Source organism: Ursus americanus, chromosome 5 (genome assembly GCF_024610735.1).
Source record: "Ursus americanus isolate L20-20 chromosome 5, mUrsAme1.1.p, whole genome shotgun sequence".
In the NCBI taxonomy this organism is placed as follows: domain Eukaryota; kingdom Metazoa; phylum Chordata; class Mammalia; order Carnivora; family Ursidae; genus Ursus; species Ursus americanus.
Genome location: NC_142131.1, coordinates 11,039,655 through 11,062,204, shown reverse-complemented (window position 1 = coordinate 11,062,204; position 22,550 = coordinate 11,039,655). Strand labels below are relative to the sequence as shown.

At 35.0% G+C, this 22,550-nt stretch overlaps 1 long non-coding RNA gene across 2 annotated transcripts in view; it reads right to left on the bottom strand.

Moving 5' to 3' along the window:
- LOC123799277 (uncharacterized) overlaps positions 1-22,550 on the bottom strand; it is a 541,652-nt gene that overhangs the window by 66,032 nt on the left and 453,070 nt on the right. For both annotated transcript variants that reach the window (XR_015724365.1, XR_015724366.1), the window contains one exon: positions 10,456-10,579. This is a non-coding gene — a long non-coding RNA (uncharacterized LOC123799277). The remainder of the gene's footprint in view (positions 1-10,455; positions 10,580-22,550) is intronic.

Sequence of the window (22,550 nt, the reverse complement as noted above, 5' to 3'; positions counted from 1 at the left end):
AGGCAGAGAGGAGCCCTCCCAAGCTCAACCACGACAAACCTACACCACGTCACGTCATAGTGCATTTCGCAAATATTAGATCCAAGGATACAGTATTGAAAGCGGCCAGGGCAAAGAAATCTCTCATGTACCAAGGCAAAGGTATCAGAATTACGTCAGACCTGTCTACACAGACCTGGAATGAGAGAAAGGGTTGGGGGGGGGGCAATTTTAAAGCTCTTTCAGAGAAAAACATGTAGCCAAGGATCCTTTATCCAGCAAGGCTGTCATTCAGAATTTATGGAGAGATAAAGACCTTCCAGAATCACCAGTCATTGACCAATTTCTTAACCATGAAACCAGCCCTACAGGAAATATTAAGGGGGGTTCTATAAAGGTAAAAAGGTCCCAAGAGTGATACAGAACAGAAAGTCACAATCTATAGAAACAAAGACTTTACTGGCAACATGGCATCATTAAAATCATATCTCTCAATAATCAGTCTCAATGTAAATGGCCTAAATGCTCCCATAAAGCCACAGGGTTGCAGATTGGATAAAAAGACATGACCCATCCATTTGCTGTCTACAAGAGACTCATTTTGAACCTAAAGATACATTCAGACTGAAAGTAAAGGGATGGAATACCATCTTTCACGCCAATGGACCTCAAAAGAAAGCTAGGGTAGCAATTTTATATCAGATAGATTGGATTTTAAACTAAAGATTATAGTTAGAGACACAGGAGGGCACAATATTATTCTTAAAGGATGTATCCAACAAGCGGATATGACAATTATAAATATATATGCCCCCAACAGGGGAGCAGCAAGATACACAAGCCAACTCTTAACCAGAATAAAGAGACATATAGATAAAAATACATTAATAGTAGGAGACCTCAACACCCCACTATCAGAAATAGACAGAACACCCTTGCAAAAACTCAGTAAAGAAACAAAGGCTTTGAATGCCATACTCGACGAGTTGGACCTCATAGATATATATAGAACACTACACCCCAGAACCAAAGAATACTCATTCTATTTTAATGCCCATGGAACATTCTCAAGAACAGACCATGTTCTGGGACACAAAACAGGTCTCATGCGATACCAAGAGACTTGGTATTATTCCATGAATATTCTCAGACCACGACGCTTTGAAATTGGATCTCAACCACAAGGAAAAATTTGGAAGAAACTCAAAACACTTGGAGACTAAGAACCATCCTGCTCAGGAATGATTCAATAAACCAGGAAATCAAAAATCAATTTAAACAATTTATGGAGACCAACGAGAATGAAAGCACAACAGTCCAAAACCTTTGGGATACTGCAAAGGCAGTCCTAAGGGGGAAATACATAGCCATCCAAGCCTCACTCAATAGAACAGAAAAATCTAAAATGCAGTTTTTATATTCTCACCTCAAGAAGCTGGAACAGCAACAGAGGGACAGGCCTAACCCACGCACAAGAAAGCAGTTGACCAAGATTAGAGCAGAAATCAACGAATTAGAAACCAGAGCAGATCAACAGAACTAGAAGCTGGTTCTTTGAGAGAATTAATAAAATTGACAGACCACTGGCAAGACTTATCCAAAAGAATAGAGAAAGGACCCAAATTAATAAAATTATGAATGAAAAAGGAGAGGTCACAACCAACACCAATGAAATTGGAAGGATTATTAGAAACTTTTATCAACAGCTTTATGCCAATAAATTAAGCAATCTGGAAGAGATGGAGGCCTTCCTGGAAACCCATAAACTACCAAGACTGAAATAGGAAGAAATTGATTTTTTAAACAGGCCAATTAATTATGATGAGATTGAGTCAGTGAAAAACAATATTCCAAAAAATAAAACTCCAGGCCCGGACGGTTTTCCTGAGGAATTCTACCAAACATTCAAAGAAGAAATAATACCTATTCTCCTAAAGCTATTTCAAGAAATAGAAACAGAAGGAAAGCTACCAAACTCATTCTATGAGGCCAATATTACCTTGATCCCCAAACCAGGGAAAGACCCAATCAAAAAGGAGAATTATAGACTGATTTCCCTAATGAATATGGACACCAAAATTCTCAACAAGATCCTGGCTAAGAGAATCCAACTGTACTTTAAAAGGATTATCCATCATGACCAAGTGGGATTCATCCCTGGGATGCAAGGGTGGTTCAACATTCGCAAATCTATCAGTGTCTTAGATTTTATCCAGAAACAAAAATTCAGAAATCATATGATTCTCTCAATAGGTGCAGAAAAAGCATTTGACAAAATACAGCATCCTTTCCTGATTAAAACCCTTCAGAGTGTAGGAATAGATGGTACATTTCTCAAGATCATAAAAGCCATCTATGAAAAGCCTACAGCAAATATTATTCTCAACGGGGAAATGCTGGAAGCCTTTCCCTTAAGATCAGGAACACGACAAGGATGCCCACTCTCGCCACTATTATTCAACATAGTACTAGAAGTCCTTGCAACAGCAATCAGACAACAAAAAGGAATAAAAGGTATCCAAATAGGCAAAGAAGAAGTCAAACTGTCTCTCTTTGCAGATGACATGATACTCTATATGGAAAACCCAAAAGAAGCCACTCCCAAACTATTAGAAGTTATAGAGCAATTCGGTAATGTGGCAGGATACAAAATCAATGCTCAGAAATCAGTTGCATTTCTATACACGAATAATGAGACTGAAGAAAGAGAAATTAGGGAATCCATCCCATTTACAATAGCACCAAAAACCATATGTTACCTTGGAATTAACTTAACCAGAGACGTAACGGATCTATATTCTAGAAACTATACATCACTCTTGAAAGACATTGAGGAAGACACAAAAAAGATGGAAAAATATTCCATGCTCATGGATCGGAAGAATTAACATAGTTAAAATGTCCATGCTACCTAGAGCAATCTACACTTTCAATGCTGTTCAGATCAAAATACCAATGACATTTTTCAAGGAACTGGAACAAATGGTCCTTAAATTTGTATGGAACCAGAAAAGGCCCCGAATCACCAAGGAACTGTTGAAAAGGAAAAACAAAGCTGGGGGCATCACAATGCCAGATTTTGAGCTGTACTACAAAGCTGTGATCACAAAAACAGCATGGTACTGGCACAAAAACAGACACATAGACCAATGAACAGAATAGAGAACCCAGAAATGGACCCTCGGCTCTTTGGGCAACTAATCTTTGACAAAGCAGGAAAAAACATCCAGTGGAAAAAAGACAGTCTCTTCAATAAATTGTGCTGGGAAAATTGGACAGCTACATGCAAAAGAATGAAACTTGAACACTCTCTCACACCATACACAAAGATAAACTCCAAATGGATGAAAGACCTCGACGTGAAACAGGAATCCATCAAAATCCTAGAAGAGAACATAGGCAACAACCTCTACGACATCGGCCAAAGCAACCTTTTTCATGACACATCTCCAAAGGCAAGAGAAACAAAAGATAAAATGAACTTGTGGGACTTCATCAAGATGAAAAGCTTCTTCACAGCCAAGGAAACAATCAAAAAAACTAAGAGGCAGCCCACGGAATGGGAGAATATATTTGCAAATGACGCTACAGATAAAAAAACTGGTATCCAAGATCTACAAAGAACTTCTCAAACTCAATACGTGAGAAACAAATAAACAAATCATAAAATGGGCAGAAGATATGAACAGACACTTTTCCAATGAAGACATACAAATGGCCAACAGACACATGAAAAAATGTTCAAAATCATTGGCCATCAGGGAAATTCAAATCAAAACCACACTAAGATACCACCTTACGCCAGTTAGAATGGCAAAAATTAACAAGGCAGGAAACAGCAATTGCTGGAGAGGATGTGAAGAAAGGGGATCCCTCCTACATTGTTGGTGGGAATGCAGGTTGGTGCAGCCACTCTGGAAAACAGTGTGGAGGTCCCTTAAAAAGTTAAAAATTGAGCTACCCTATGATCCAGCCATTGCACTACTGGGTATTTACCCCAAAGATACAGACGTAGTGAAGAGAAGGGCCATATGCACCCCAATGTTCATAGCAGCATTGTCCACAATAGCTAAATCGTGGATGGAACCGAGATGCCCTTCAACAGATGACTAGATTAAGAAGCTGTATATATTCCATATATACAATGGAATATTACTCAGCTATCAGAAAGAACGAGTTTTCAACATTTGCTGCAACATGGACGGCACCGGAAGAGATAATGCTAAGTGAAATAAGTCAAGCAGAGAAAGACAATTATCATATGGTTTCTCTCATCTATGGAACATAAGAACTAGGAAGATCGGTAGGGGAAGAAAGGGATAAAGAAACGGGGGGATAATCAGGAGGGGGAATGAAGCATGAGAGACTATGGACTCTGGGAAACAAACTGAGGGCTTCAGAGGGAAGGGGGGTGGGAGAATGGGACAGACTGGTGATGGGTAGTAAGGAGGGCACGTATTGCATGGTGCACTGGGTGTTATCCGCAACTAATGAATCATCGAGCTTTACATCAGAAACCAGGGATGTACTGTATGGTGACTAACATAATATAACAAAAAACATTTAAAAAAAATAAAGGCAAGAGATAAATTCCTAAAAAAAAAAAAAAAAAGCCACATGGAGCTAGCAGCTGTCATATTAGAACAGTTGTAGAAATTTTACAGATTAGTTGTTTAGACGGTTAATTTATTGGTTTACATGAGTTTGGGATCCAGCTTCAGTTTTCTCCCAAAGAGTTAAGCATTTTTACTAGCATCACATTTTTTTTTAATATTTTTTTTTTTACAACTAATTTTTGTTGCCAACAAAATTCCTATCCTTTGCTTCTATTTCTGAATTGTTTCTTCTGTTTCATTGAATGTCTTCTACTTTCTTCTCTGGATTTTGTTATTTCCTAATCAACCTGGTATAATCCAATTCAGGCTTCTTGTTTTTAACTAAATAACTATACAGTTACTTCCTAAAGTGCTCTGAAGGAAACCTTTTCATTTTAGCTAACATTTCAATTTTAATACTGTCAGAGTAGATAACATTGTAGTTTAAAAGTATTCACATTTTTTCCCACTTTCACTGAGAATTTTGGCTTTAGTCGTATTTTTCTAACTATGTATTTTCCCCATTTACAGGAATCAGATTTATCCTTAAATTCTTCATTAAGAATTCTGAGTTAGGGACATTTATCCTCTCCAATTTACTGTTTTCTGATAATCATTTTTGCTTAAGATTTTATTTATTTGAGAGAGTACAAGCAGGGGGGAGGTGTAGAGGGACAAGCAGACTCCCTGCTGAGCAGGGAGCCCAATGTGGGACTTGACCTCAGGACCCTGGGATCAAGACCTGAGCCGAAGGCAGATGCTTAACCACTGAGCCATCCAGGTGCCCCTTTTCGCTAAGTTTTTGATAAAACTTGTACCACGGAAGAGGTGTTCAGTCTGCTCTTCAACACACTAAAATATTTTTTATCAAAATTAAATGATCATTTGGTTTTAAAGACTGAAGGCAGAACACGATCCGCTGTTTTACACTCAGCACTGCATTTTACATAAGTTTCCTCCTTAGGCGCCCAGACATCCCCTGTGACTTGTAACCCGCAGTGGCAATGCTCATAACAGTCTCCCCAGCAGAATCCACCGGACTCTGCCTTGCTTTTATTAGGGAGTAGGATACCCATCTTCAATTTCTTCCACTTTTCAGTTTTAATTCCTTCCGTCCAAGTTCATATTCTTGGATACAGGTGATACAGGTGAAGAAAGAACCGAATCATTATTCTGACGGGCCCACACCAGAGTGACTCCAGCTACCTTTACATTCGACACAAGCATGAAATCCACAGGGTGCCAAGTGCATGTGCTGCTGGAGAGACTCTACCACAGGGCATTTGCTTTACCTCTGCGGTACTGGTGCAGGGAAGATGCAGAATTCTTAATAATGCCTTTATTCGTATAATTCATTCTTCTCTTATTTTCTTGGTAAGACCCATATAAAAAGGTGTCACATTCTAAAGGAGCATAAATTCAACTCCAAAAGGCTTGAAAATGATGTAATTTTCAAGCAGCATGCTTGAAAAGGAAGCCTGGAAACTGGAATTCCATCCTTATACACAGCACTGATGTTCTAAAATTCATCTTTGGACAGATTTTCCTTTAAACTTCTTATCATCTCAAAGGTTGCTCCCTCAAATTTGGTGTCTACCCCAAACTTCATTCTGTCTTTAAGTAATTTCACCCTTTCACTGTGTGGATATTACCTCTTCTCTGATAAACAGATTTAGTTTCCTTTTAATGTAAACCAAATTTGCTTTTCCTTGATTATTCTATTTTTCTGTACTTCTCCATATCAAAAGACAGAGCTACCAGAACTAAGTAGAAAGAAGAGAAGGTGGAATTAGCTGAAAGAGTGCATACACCTGAATATTCTCTACATTGTACTTATGAAACTATATTTGATATGGATTGTTCTTTTACCTAACCCTGTCACACAGAAAGTTTTCAAATTATTCTCCATACAGAAATTACATCCATCTATATATATTTACATAGGTTTCGTCTGCCTTTTTAAGCATCTTCTGATAGTTATCATTATTCACCATATTATTGGATTAAGACAAAATATTGTCTAAACCAAGCAGTCTTCTCCACAAAAATTAAATACTAGACACTAACTCTTTTTTTACTTTTTAGTAAAACTGTTTCTTCTAAATTTACAAAATGCCTAAGAATGAAATTTTTTTCCGAAGCAAATGATACTTTATGTAACACTAAATGTCTTTCTAGGGGGGTGGGGGTTAGGGGCACTATTTGATGGTATGGAAGTCATTCTTTGTTTTTTATTTAAATTCTCAATAAATTCTTCACACTTATAGAATATACCCATGATCAAGTCTTTGTGTTTAGATGAAGTTCCTAGGATCCAAACTAAAAGAGAATCTACCATTTATAAAGTTCTAGAAAAGAGAGCTCCCATCATTGACTAGTGCTTCTAATATTTCCTTTATTACCAAGAAAGGATGATGTGGAGGAAAATTTTCTCTTCCCCTATATCTAAAGTAACAAACACATTATTCTTGGGCATATTCCCTCTAGAACTCAGCACTAAGACAAGTTATGCCAAGCAGAATCACCAAAGCCATTTCTAAAATGCAAAACTGTTCTGTTTAGTAATGGCATTTGGATTCACACTATGGGTAGTATCAACATCTATGTATGTACTCTTAAGGTTTCATACACAATCCTTTATCATGTATACATAATTACTACAAAATATGGTTAAGTCCTTAGCAACATATTTATGGGTATGTTTCCAAGGGCAAGGGAAACAAAAGCAAGAATGAACTATTGGGGCTACACCAATTAAAAAGCTTTTACACAGTGAAGGAAACCATCCACAAAACAAAGAGACAATCTACTGAAGGGGAGAAGAAATTTGCAAATGATATGTCTAACAGGAAGTTCATATCCACCATATATAAAGAATTTATACAACTCAACACCAAAACAAACAAACAAAACCTGATTTTAAAAATGGGCAGAGCACCTGAATGGACATTTAAGAAAATATATAGACGGCCAGTAAACACATGAAAAGATGCTCAACATTACTTATCATCAGGGACATGCAAACCAAAACCACAGGAGATATTACTTCATACTAGTCCAACTGATTAGTATCAAAAGGATAAGAAATAACAGGTGGAAAAAGAAAGTCCTCCTGAACTACTGGTGGGAATGGAAACGGTACATCCACTGATGAAATGGGGTTTCTCAATAAATTACAAATACAAATATCTTATGATCCAGTAATTCCTACTGGGTTTTTACCCAAAGAAAATGAAAACACTAATTCAAAAAGAGAGATGCACACCTATGTTTATGTAACATTATTTAAAATAGCCAAGATATGGAAGCAACCTAAGTGCCCATCAGATGAATGGACAAAGAAGTGGTACACACACACACACACACACACACACACACACACACACACACACAAGAATATTACTCAGCCATAAAAAAAATGAGCTCTTGCCATCTGCAACAACATGGATGGACCACGCTAAGTGAAATAAATCAGGGAAGACAAATACCATATGATTTTATTTATATGCGGAATCTAAAAAACGGAACAAATGAACAAACAAGCAGAAAATAAACTCTTAAATGCAGAGAACCAACTGGTGGTTGCCAGAGGGGAGGTGGGTGGGTGAAACAGATAAAGGGGATTAAGAAGTAGAAACTTCCAAATTATAAAATATATAAGCTACAGAAGATGAAAAGTATAAGATAAAAAAAAGTAAGGCTAATTTATGAAAAACCATTGCTTAAGAGCCTCTCAGGATGCTATCAGTAAACTGCAGAGGCAAAATGGAAAAGTCAAGAATTGTAGGCTGAATTAAAAATTTAGGTAGATACAACTTTTGAGAGAAATATCTGAAAATAAAATATCCACAAGATACAGCACGGTGACAGAACTAGAGATAGCCAATGTTTCTGAATATCAGAAATGGATATTTCTACACAGTGCATTTGCTACTACAAATCCCGAGAAAAATCGAAGTTATTGTTGTGCTTGAGCATAATGAAATTCTAAAATACAAACCCCAAAATACCATGGACTTCATATTATTCATTTCTCTAGAAGAGAAAGAGAATAGGGTTTTTTTGGTTTTTTTTTTTGTTTTTTTGGTTTTGTTGTTTGTTGTTGTTATTGGCTAGGTAGTCATCTCTGCCACATTTGTGAAGAAATTTGAGAATCTAGCCTGGCTTCACATCCCAGGCAGAATTTTAAAAAATACGAATATGTGAGATCCAGTCAGTCTTAGATATGGTATTGCACAACAAAGATAATGAAAGAATAATTAGTGGAGAAATGATGCCATGTGAGTATTTTTTTATGATGGCTACCGACAAGATCAAAAACAGACCTTTCCCTTTGCTTCTACCTAATGACAAAGTCAGACACAGTTCCTTCCTCTTTCACCCCTAGTCAGTGTGAGTAGTTAGGATTTGAATGGTTTGTCCCTCAGAAACTGGCCTGACACAGAGATAAACACTTCTCATTTATCTAAGTGTCTGATACATTCCCTACATACAAAATAACCCTGACGGTAAAGCACCTAGCTTTCCCCGCTCCTTATAAAAATTGCTAAGACAAAAATACTCTGTTAAACTCTGATTTTCAGATGTGGCCTGTTCTCCCCATTGCAGTTGCCCAATAAAATCGTCTCTTAATTAGCTGGTGAATTTTGTCTTTGACAGTACCATACATCTCCATCAATAATTCTAAATCGATAAAAGAATAAATAATAGCATTTAGATTGAGGCAAGGGATTTAAAGATTGAAAACAATATGGACGAAACAGATGAATCTGAAACCCATATTTCATTGTCCATCAGTACTTGACAGATAATACAAAATTCTACATTAATGCTTTATAGGCATGAGAGTTTGAACTATTTCAGAAGATCAGTTTCAATGAACGGTGCCTAGAACTATTTCTAGAATAAAGGGAGAATATTCTGTGTGCAGAAAGAAGTAAAAGACTTACCTTTTCTTGACAGTTATGTGATCTTCAGTTTCCATCTCTAAATAAGTTTATTCTTTACCATCTGCTCTATTTTATTGCTACCATGTTTGAAATACATTTAATAAATAGAAGAGATATGAAATTTACCAAAACTCTCAATATGATGTAGAATCAAAGAAAGTAAGAGAGCGCTAAATTCAGAATGACAGAATTATATTGAAAAAAAATTCTACTATTAAATTATTTACAATCTGAGCTACATATATGTATTCTGTTTACCTCATTCACTTTGTCTTTCTTCCTTTTTTGGGCAATTTCTGTGAGTTTCTTCTCATATCCCAATAATTGGAGCCATATACAATTCTCACAGTTTATCTTTTGTTTAAAAGATTTTCTTGTCCTATTGGCATCCACAGCCGGGCACCATCTCCATCTCCTTCAGTATTGCCAGGCTTCCCTAATTCTCTCTTAGCTATTGTTTGTCTTCCAAAATGGAAGGACAGATCATAATTCAAATTTCTATCTTTTTGTAACATGTGTATAAAGACAATAATCCATAAATTTTTAAACATTTTTCAAAATTGTCAAGGTCATAATAAAACAAAAGATGATTTAGATATAGTCCTAGATTGGAAGAGACAAAGGAGAAAGGATAATTCATAATTAAATACAACGTGCTATTGAGGATGGAGCCTGGAGAAGACCAACAGCACTACTGGAAAAAATCTGCAGAAACCTGAATCAAGGCTGGAGCTTAGTGGACAGCAGTACACAAATGGTGGTTCTCAGTTTTAACAAATATACCATCATCATATACAACTTTAACACGGGCAAAAATCTAGATGAAGGGCATATGGGGATTCTCTATGATATGTCTGCAATTTTTCTGTAAATCTAAAATTACTACAAAATACAAAATTAAAACCAGAAAACAACAATACAGAAGTACCTACCGTATTCTTCTCCAAGCAGCCTCCATGATGGTAACTTCTCTTGAGAGACTGCTGAAAAATCCTGCTTGTGCTCAATGGGAGGGTTTTCATTTGGATTCAGCGATGTCACTCAATGTTCCCAAACCTGGAGATCAAAGAAATATGTGTCTATCTTCTCCACTCTGATCATCGCTGTGGTTGAGGGCTGTGCTCTTGGCCCACCTTCCCCATCCTTGGCCCACCTTCCCCATCCTTGGCCCACCTTCCCCATAGCTTTCAGTCCCCCTCGCAGGAGCTGTGTTACATGAAGTTCTTGAGGGGAAAAAAAAGTCTGAAGACTCTCTTACGATATAAATCAAACTCTATTTTATTGCAACATTTGGGACCCAAACCATCTTATCATTTATTTCCCTCTTGAACTAGCAACAACCCCACTAATTCACACATACACTTCCTTCAGGGAAAATCAAGTGAAAATCAAGATATGAAAGCTAATATTTGTCTGCTTCTCAAGCTCAGCAATTCATCAGAGCCTCACCAGCATGTCTAATTCCCAAGGCGCACACATGCACACACACACAGAATTCTTCATCATTACAAACAATGGGTGAGCGAAATTCTCTCTGAGAGAGTCAAGAAAAATCTCTATTAAAAATAAAAACAGGGGGCACTCAGGTGGCTCAGTCAGTTGAGAATATGACTCTTGGTTCCTGCTTAGGTCATGATCTCATGGGTCTCAGGATCTAGCCCAGTCTTGGGCTCCGTGCTCACAAGGGAGTCTGCTTATTCTCTTCCTCTGCCCCTCCCCACTTGCTCTAGCTCTCTCTCTCTAAAATAAATAAATCTTTAAAAAATAAAAATGAAAGAAATTATTAAATAATGATGAAAATTGAGTACTAAACATTGGTTATTTGATGGAGCTGGTATTCGTCACTTTCCTTAACTAATGCTAAATCTGCATTTACAACCCTCCCCTGAAACGGCGTAATTCATGCTGTAAAGGCTTGCTAATAGCTAGGCTCCAGTGAAGACACTTCCCTGTAAATATATCATCTGAATCTGAAGTATATATACAATCTTTGACCATATGAAGCAAGGGTTTCATTACCACCATTTTCTGCTTCCCATCATGTATTTAATCACCTCCCATATTCTTTAATGATTAACCCTTCAGCTTCAGGAAGATGTGGCATTTTTCACAGGCTTTCATTTCATCTAAGAAGTTTGTTTCAGGGGCGCCTGGGTGGCACAGCGGTTAAGCATCTGCCTTCGGCTCAGGGCGTGATCCCCGCGTTATGGGATCGAGCCCCACATCAGGCTCCTCCACTATGAGCCTGCTTCTTCCTCTCCCACTCCTCCTGCTTGTGTTCCCTCTCTCGCTGGCTGTCTCTATCTCTGTCGAATAAATAAATAAAATCTTAAAAAAAAAAAAAAGTTTGTTTCATACACATTCAGCCAATGGCTGTATAGGAGGCAGATGTGACTGGGAGGCATTTATACCCGTTGAAAATCCATTCATAATGTTGTCTGATTCCTAAGCCATGATAATTAATGTTATTTATGTTTTATATAGCTGCCTTTAGTGCTGGAAGTTAAAGGGTTTGAAGAGACATGGGACATTTAAAGGCTTTATTTTTTTCAACTTGGAAGAAAGATGGCATGTAAAAGAGCATTAAAAATTCATAGATGTACAAAGTGCTTTTGGATTTGCTAATTGTTTTCAAAGATTTACACAGTACCTAGAGAAATATAAAGTTATGAGCTATAATAAATTTTTATGTAATTTAAAAAATTGATTTGGATCAGAAGCACTTATTCACCAGTATGGTTGTTATTGACTTTATGTAAGAGCAATAAATATTTTGTATTTAAATGAAAATGGCACATTACTTTACTTGTATCTGCATTTACTCACAACGCTACTGATGTATGATTTTATGCCTGCAAGTAAAAAGAAGGGGGCATGCAACATCAGGAGCAGTTATTTTTGTTGCCCTATTTTTAAAAATTAAATGTTATTTAAAAATATAACTATGTCAAATCATCACCAAGGAAAATTATAACAAAGATAATATTTTCTTAAATATTTATTTATTTAAGATTTTATTTGTTTGAGAAAGAGAGAGAGAGAGAACACAAGCACAGAAGGAGAAGCAGACTCCCCGCTGAGCAGAGAGCCCGATTCAGGGCTTGATCCCAGGAATCCTGAGACCATGACGTGAGCTGAAGGCGGATGCTTAACCAACTGAGCCACCCAAGAGCCCCTTAAATATTTATTAGAAATAAGAAAATATCGGGGGCGCCTGGGTGGCACAGCGGTTAAGCGTCTGCCTTCGGCTGAGGGCGTGATCCCGGCGTTATGGGATCGAGCCCCACATCAGGCTCCTCCGCTATAAGCCTGCTTCTTCCTCTTCCACTCCCCCTGCTTGTGTTCCCTCTCTCGCTGGCTGTCTCTCTCTCTGTCAAATAAATAAATAAAATCTTTAAAAAAAAAAGAAATAAAATATCTTTTTATTTCATATACCTAATTCTCTTTGGTTCATGTACCTAACACACTGTTTTCATATGTTTGTTTTAGTGAACCACACCCCTCCTATAAAAAGATGGAATATATGTTTTCTTCATATATTCCAATATACAAAAACTGTATTAAGTACTTCACATTATAAAAATGTTTTGCAAGTTTTTAATTTTAATTCCAGTATAGTTAACATATGGTGTTAAATATAAATAATTGTTCTTTTACTGATGATTTTGTAAAGGATAATAATCACTAAGGAGACTGAACAATATTATGCCTTTCTAATTGTTTATATTGGAGAAGACTGATAATTGGAAGGCTGACAGAGAAGCTCACAGACTGCAGGCATGCTCTGACAAGGGGGATAAAATTCATCTTTGATAGAGTGGTAGGTCCTTTTCATCTTTGGGAAAAGCCATTACAAGGTTTTTCATACACCTAACCGAGAGCTGACTGTCATGTTTAGTTCTTTGTCTTTGTAGGTCTGTGCAGCCCCACAGAGCAAGACAAACGTTCTCATCAGCTCATTCGGGCGTAGTTTTAATATTCCCTTATTTGATTTCAAAAAAACTTTCCAACTTAGTTTTTTTAGATGTTTCCTATCTTGTTTGCTTTCCTTACAAGTATTTTGACTCTTGCCCCTTGAAAAAAACCTGGATTTCTGAACAAAATGCAACATAGGGTCTTACCGAGTCTATAAAATGGATCTATCCTTTATTCTGGATTCTGATAATGCACAGCAAATCTTCGCAGTTTGACTGTGTTCCTAGGTCCCTGCATTTTAAATACCCGAGAGTGAAATCTAAAGATCATCTCACCAATTTTCCCCTATCTGGCCCTGTAATTATTTCCTAACTTTCTCTTCCTCATCTAAATTCAAATGGACTAGTCCCATGTTTTTCCAGCATAAAGAAATTGTTAGAAGATTATCATGCGTGTGGCGCAGGTTGGCATTGGTGTTTCTAAAGCATGCTTATCAAGCAAATATTCTACGTTAAGTGGAACCGACAACCAGTTTTCAAATAATTTCCTACTATGTGCCATACGTGGAGCTAGGCGCCATGGATATGATGACGAATAAAACTATATATGATTCTTGCCTTAATAAATCTTACAGTCAAATAACGGAGTAACTTCAGCTACAAAACTCACAACTGTTTAAAGTATATGGAAAGAGTGGTAAATATTAGTAGATGGTTCCATTTTAATTATGGAAAATTTCACAAAACTCAAATAGCAACATAATTTCCAATGTTTTGAAATAAATCTAACAAAATATATTTAAGATCTAGACATAAAATACTAAAACATATTCAGAAAACGTAAGATCCTAAATTAGTGGAGTCATACGGCATGTGCATTGTTTGAATACCGTCCTTTCTTCCCAAATTGATCTATAGATTTAATATCATCCCACCTAACATCCCCACATATTTTAGTCAGGTTTGATCAAACCCGAAGTGGAACTACATAGGAGAGGAAAAAAATGGTCTTTTCTATAAAGCATTCAAATATAATTGGATAGCCATTTGGAAGACAAAAACATCAAAACGGACAAATCAAATTTCACAGTACAAATGAAGTTCTAATCCAAGGATATATATATTCGAAAGTGAAAAGCCTAACAAAAAAGCTTCTAAAAAAAAGTAAATACCTTCTTGACTAAAAAGAGATTTTTTTAATTTTTACTTTATTTTTCTTTCTATGCAGGTTTGCCAAATTCAGCAAACAAAACTACATCACCCCTAGTTAAATGTAGATTTCATGTAAGCGTTGGATAATCTTCTTTCATGTAAATGCGTACATGCACTTTTCGGTAAATACATATACTGAAATATTTTGTGTGGCTTATCTAAAATTCACATTTAACTGGGTACCTGGTATTTTATCTGACAACTCCATTTCCTGGTAAACAGGTAACAGAATAAAACTGCACGTGGGCGCCAAAAGAAAAGTATAGTAATATTCATAGCAGTATTATTTGGCAGAGTTCCACACTTGACACAACTTAAGTGTCTATCGTCGGTAGAATGATAAAGAAATTGTAATACGTTCATAGAACGAAATACCATAAAATACTTGAACAAACCACAGCTAAAGTAAGAAAAGATCCTAACACAGGAGAATACACAGTTTATGATTCTATTTATAGAGTTCAAAAACAGGAAAACTAAATTTGGTATTCTGAGATGGTGGCAATGTTGGATTTCTTGGTCCGGTAGGTATGTATACGTTGAACTCATTCAGTGAGATCTACATTTATACCTTTCTGTAAGAATTATAATTCAACAGAAAATACTAAAATTCACAGCTACACTCATGTAGGCATAATTGATTTTCAGGCAAAAAACATTACTAGAAATAAAAAAGATCACAATGCCATAATTAAAAGTTCAGTCAACCTGTAAGCTGTGAAAATTTGGATCTTGTATTTAGGTAGTAATTAGTTTTAAAATACTTAAATTCCTTTTTAAAACAGCTTTATTGGGGTATACTGAATATACAATAAACTATACATTTTAATTTGTAAAAAAAAATACTGAAAGTTAAATTAACAGATTTTTAAAAATTAATACTACCAGATAATTTGAGATTTTAACATATCTTTCTCCAAAAGAAGTTATAATATAAATTTAATAACACAAAATTAAGTTTGATTTAATGAACATAAGAATATTGAACTAAAAAACTGGAGAATATACTAAATTGGAGAATTTACTGAACTCACCACTTATAAGACCGTAAAGTCATGTTTCAATTAATTTTAAAGAATAGGTGACTTTAAGACTATTTTTTCTGCTGTGGAGATTTTACTTTAAAAATTTTAAAAAATAACCAACCATCCCCATATTTAGAAACTGAAAATACACTTCTGAGTCAAAAAATCAAATTAACAATTAAAAATGCTATGTAGAACTGAAAAAAAATTACATACCCAAGTACTTGGATTAAATTTAAGTGGTATATGGAAGGATTTTTGTAGCATAAAAGCCAATACGAGAAAGAAGAAAAGGTGTAATTTATTGATGTATGTTTTTAAAAATACAAAGGAGAAATTCCTTATGTATAATGTTATATTCCTACAATAGAATATAATTACAATGTACCAAAATAGAAATAAAGCACATAGCTCTCATTAATACAGTGGTAGTGGAAAGTATAGTCACAGAATACATAATGACTTAATATAATGTACAACACATGTAAAATTCTTGCTCAGGATTACTTATATATGTGTAATATTATTTTTAAAAAGAGAACAAGAGAATGATAAACACAAAATTATTCATTATAGTTACCTCTGGGTTAGAAGAACAGGAGAATATGATGGGGAGAGTACACAAGTAAAAGATGCCTTTAATGCTTCATTTCTCTTTTTTTTAAAAAGTTATACAAATATGACATGACTGCTTCACCTTTGTAAAAGGATTCAAGCAACGTATTGAAGTATAGGGTAAAAAAGTATAAGTCTTTTAACTTCCCTCTCACAACTACATTTAGCTTCTCTGTGACCATGTTTTTTAAAATAACCATTAACAGTTGGGGTACATTTTTCTATTCATTAAAAATGAATTTAAACTATTATCTATGTGCATGTAAGCATGTAGTTGTTCATTAAATAAGTTACATGGAAGTTTATACACTGTCCTATCAGTTATATGTCTTAGAGATTTTTTAATATCAGCACACGAAAGCCTGGTTCTCATTTTTTTTTAATAGTTGCATAACATTCCAATACATGGATAAATATTTTGAAATAATTCCTTCTCAAAAGAGAGTTTTTGTCCAGTTTTCATTTTTACAAATAATAAATCAAATGATATTGTTTTCTATACATGTTTTTATATATATGCAAATATTTTTTAGAGTAGATTCTCAGAATTTAGATTACAGCTTATTGCATGATCATGTAATAACATGTCAGAGTCTTTCTCAAGGGCACCTGCTTCTCCTTCCATCAATGAGTTCTGAATCTGATGGTGCAGATCTGGAAACTAAGTGAAGGAACACGGTTTTCTATGACAGAGCTGATGTCCACCCTCTTCCCACCAGCTCTTGTGATCTCCTAAGAACATCATGTTTCAACCATTACCCCAGACCATGAGTCAAGGTCACATACCTTATAGTATTGCAATCCATTCTGATAACTAGATCTACCTTTCCTTTGTCTTATTAATACTGACACTTGTCTTCTATTCTGGAATTCTATCATTCCCATGAACTCTAAGACCAAGATCCCAGGTGCATGCATCTCTACTGTCAACCCTGATCCATAGAACCGGCGCACAACTGAGCTAAAAAGTAATGGTGGCCCCTCCACTAGAGTATTCCTTACTGCTTTAGTGAAAGAAATATTCTCAAGCATTTATTAAAGACTATTTTCAGCTTGTGGGTTCTATGGTTTCATATAATAAATCCATTCTAAAATTTCCTAGCTCCCGAGCTATTCCTAAGATTCTGCCAAAGCTTTTCTACAAACTATTGAACTGGAAAACTTTAATTGATTAGTCTGTCTTGTCACCCTTATAACAGAAGCTTGATCCTGAGTTTTACTAATGTTTGCCCCATGACTGCCATAGAGGATATTTACTTAAACATGGCCATGACTTTTACAGTGTGTTTTAAGTGATGATTGTTGACCTGAGCCTTTCACTCTTTCTTCATGGCTTTTAAGGCAGCTAACTAAAAGCAGACAACTTCACATTTCTTACCAGTATGATTGAGCTTACACTATTTTAAAGCTAGACTTAATGCATTTCCCATTGTCACTTCTTCTAGTTCATCGTGCCCAACCTAGCACACATGATAACTTTACAAATGCTAATGTTGTTGTGTTCCAGAATCTCCTGCTGAATGTCTGTTTTCTAGGGCAGAGAGACCATCACGTGGTTCACTGCAAGCAGAGCATGAGGTTAGACTGGGATAAAAGTAGGTTACCGTGAGGTGATACCAAGAAGCACAAGCGAAGGAGTGGAAAGAGAAGATGGAAAAATCAGTATAAGAGTGCATTATTAATGCCACAGGGAAGACTTAGCTGTGACCTCTAAGAAGTAAAGAAGTCCTCCAGTGATGTCTACCTGAATGAAAAGAAACCAGTGCATTTATCCAGTGACTCCCTCACCTCTTGGTTTGAGACGCACTCTTACGGGCGTTAACAATCTCATATTTTATGTTGTACATGAATATCATCAAATTAGACTGTTGCGGCACCAAAGAGATCCTGAAGCAGAACGGAAAACTGAGTGGCACACATTTGGGATGGAATACAGCCAATGCAGAATGAATCTTTCCACAGCTGACTACTGAAATCATATACAGATGGGGGAGATATGACGTGAGAACCCAAGATGTCTACCATAGGCAGTATAAATGCTATCTCTTAGTAAGGGCATCTGGAAACCAAAAGGTATTTTGACCATATTCGTGATGTAATATCAATCAAAAGTTATTACAAATAAATTCACATTCAAAGATAAATGTAGAAGATGCTAGAATAATTTTTAATTTTTACCTGATGAAGCAGGTATAATTCTATTTATATAATTGTATTTGTATTTGTACTATATATTTAGGAATAATAGAATCATTTTCAAGATGACGTGTATTTTTTTAGTCTGTGATACAGGAACTTTGTAATTTTTCCCACATGTGTGATGACGAAACTTAAAGTAGACGGTGTTTTATATTTATGTACAAAAAGAACTTGAAGCAGAAGTACTTGGTCCTGGGTTCTTACTATTCAATTGTCATATAGATTTTAAAAATTTGTAATTATAATATCCAGGTAAATAATTTCACTCTCTTAACTCATGAGGAAAATCAATAACATTATTTTGAAACAGCTACAAATGCTAACTTTTATGAAAAAAATGACATCATTCTCAAAGTTAAAATATTAAATATCAATTGGATCCTATTATACTACATGATATTTAAAAATTATATTATCTTTGGGTTTTATAGCTTTTTTTAAAAAAATAATTTTATTTTGTTATATTAGTCACCATACAGTACATCCCAGTTTTTGATGCAATGTTCCATGATTCGTTATTTGCATATAACACCCAGTGCAACATGCTAAGTGAAATGGGTTTTATAGCTTAATCAGATCATGGCTGCACTGCAGAAATTTCCTAAATTGAAAATTATTTAAAAGCAAAAAAAATTGACAATTTTTGTTTGCATGTTTGTTTCTTTTAATGAGGCATCCATCAGAGACATATTTTACTTTAGGTACTTTTAGGAGAAAATATTAAGAATCCATTAAATAGAGATGCCTTCCAACAATTTTCTCTCCTTCAACTGAGATCTTTTTCTATTTATTCAAAAAAGATTTATTTCTACTTTGATGAGCAGAATAAGACAGGGAATTTTGCTACTACCTAAGTAGTGTGAAACCAAAAATTTTTTCTAAGATATAAAAGTGGACTCTGAGAAACAAACTGAGGACCTCAGAGGGGAGGGGGGTGGGGGAATGGGATAGGCTGGTGATGGGTAGTAAGGAGGGCACGTATTGCATGATGCACTGGGTGTTATACGCAACTAATGAATCATCGAACTTTACATCGGAAACTGGGGATGTACTGTATGGTGACTAACATAATATAATAAAAAAACATTAAAAAAAAGATATAAAAGTCAACAGACTAATATTTTTCTAATATATTTCTTCTCCATTTGAAACAACACAGTTTCTGTAGTTCGCATACAACAGCTATTGTTCTGAAAGCATATTTCTGGCAAGCTCGATTTCTGAATTTAGGGAAACTTCTTTTGGTGTAATTAGAACTTAAAATATGTGATTAATACTGTTTATTAAACTATGGTATTATGGTTCTTACCACTTAGAATTTTTAATTTATTCAAAGAACTATTTTGGATTTAATTTGGTCACAGATTCTTACCATATACAAATCTTAGCCTTATGTGATAGAGAAAGTATAAGGGAAATATATCGGTTAAGATGTTCCTAAACATCTCCACACTTAAATATATATACATATGTGATTTAACACTGATGTTCAAACCTTTCACCTTCTGATTTTTAATTGTTTCTGATACATCATAGGTCAATTTGATTGTACATTCATATCTTTTTAAAAGTTTAAAAGTTAAGAATGGTTTTATCTATTGCATCACTGAAATGTGTTCCTGGTGAATTTTTCCTTTATCTTTCAGGAAAACTCATTCCTTGTGTTTTAAAAGTGAATTCTTTCATCACTTGTTTTCATCTCTTATTTCCCCTGCCATGCATTTATAAAGAATTGATGGATTTGTCCTCTAATTCTAAACTTTTTTTCTGTTTATACTTTTTCTTTTTTTACAAGAATAACAAAGATTTTTATTCTACCATGAGTTTTTGGTTCCTTTCTTTCGTTTCCTGTATTATCATACTTCCTTTTAATCAATCTGTATGATTCTGTCATCTTCTCAACATATCTTTTTCTTAAATTTTTAAAAAACTACTAATCAGATATATTCTAAAATATTTATTGTAACAATTATTTTTCAAATATATATATATATATATATATATATATATATATATATATATATATATATATATTCTAAAATCAGGCTCTGATTTCTGACTGTTTCAGATAATTTTCCCAGATCTGGATCTGGTATTTTGCTTCTATTTATTCATCCTCCAACAAAAAGTTATTTAGTAAGGACAGCATTCACTACTGGCTGCAAGGCATGCTCTCATTTGCTCTTGAGTTATTGGAAAAAGAAAACTTCACACAGATAAAGGACTTAGTGTCATTCATGAGCATCTGACCCACTGAAATTAAACTTCCTAAGGCTGATCCTAGCTCCTACTGTAATTTTTCTGCTTGGTGGTTGCGTTCACTCTCTGCACATTTTATAAATGTAAAACAGTTGTTCACACACAAATTATACATAAAAATTGACTCCTGTCTTAACAGGCTTTGATCCTAAAGTTCTTAGCGTCTTTCAGAACTACATGGCTTAGTTATCTAATGTTTCTGTATCCAAAAGAGTAACGATTTCCCTGACCTGTCCCTTTTTAGCCGTACTCATACTGTATCCTAGGACTTGAATGGGAATGGAAAGACAGAATCTGTTTGCAGTGGTGACAAACAGGATTTCTGTAGTGTAACACTTGTATAAAATCTGCCTGTAAAAATCCATAAATTATAGAATATGTGGCAGACAAAACCTTTTTACTACATTTCAAAAGTCACCAACATTGTTTTAAGTGAGGAAAATTTGCAATGCAGATAAGTTATTGTCATTTCATTTCCATTGCCTTGAATTTGAGATGAGGCTGATGTCAATGTGGTAGTTTTCAGCATCATCATGCGTGCCTATTTATAAATTGAGAACAGAGAGTGAAGCATGAACTACTAGTCTGCTACTAAGACAGGAAACTTCTGCTTATTAGAGATCAACACTGGATCCTAAATTCTGGATTTGCATTCAAACATACTGGAAACTCACTTCTGGCTTGAAAAAATACCAATATATCTGTTCTGGTCTTGAATTTCTTAGTTGCCTTATATCTGAGATTTCTCATTACAAACTCTTTAATTTTAATTCCAGTTATCAGGTTATCCACCTTTGTCCAGTGACAGTAGAACAAAGAATACCTCAAACTCTTAGCACTTCTTTTACTAAGTTTTATGGCTAAAGCCACAGCCTGACCATTATGCAGTAATGGTTTTATTTAAGCTTCTTTAAACAGCCAGGATTTTATTAGTAATTATACATATCAGCTTGAACAAGGAATATAATATTTTTATAAGATTAGCCATTCCATCTGACAAATGGAAATTGTTGAATAAATCATTTGATATGCATTAGTTATCAGTACTAAAGTAATTGTGAATCATGGCAAAGCCTACTCAATGTTGTAATTTCAATTCTTCTTCATTGTCATTCTTAAAAATCCATTTGAAAAATAATAGCTCTTGAAAATCATATCAGGGATAAAATTTGCTAAACGAATGACTCTCCTTGGAAATGAATAAACAGCTCAAGAGCTTAGCAATCAATCACTGCAATGATACTATATAAATATAATTTTCTATTCCATTAGCATTCTGATTATTTGTATATTTTTCTTTGTCATTTAATACATTGGTTTGCTCAAATTGTTATGAACAGTAATTTTATACTTTTACTTATTTCCCTCTAATATTTAGCTTTACAATTTCAGGGACCTTCTTTTTTTATATATAAATGCTCTTTCTACGAGATCTTGCCAACCACCAGCTACCAATTACTGAATAAAGAAATGTAATGAGAGATTCACTACAATGGGTTTGTTTCTTACAGGATTACTGGCTAAAACTCTACCAAGATTTCAGACATCTATGTCTTCTACACCTGGAAAGAAATGAAATCTTAGGCTCTTGTATTAGCTTAAGTTTACTTATAAAAAGGCTTATAAATGACATTCATTAATCTTTCAGATAGTTTATATTCGATTGATTTAATATTCTGAAAAAACTGCATGCCAACAAGTCAGACAACCGAAGAAAAATGGGTAGATTTCTAGAAACATAACCTACCAAAACTGAACCTACCAAATTTGAACAGACTGATTACCAGCAAGGAGATTGAATCA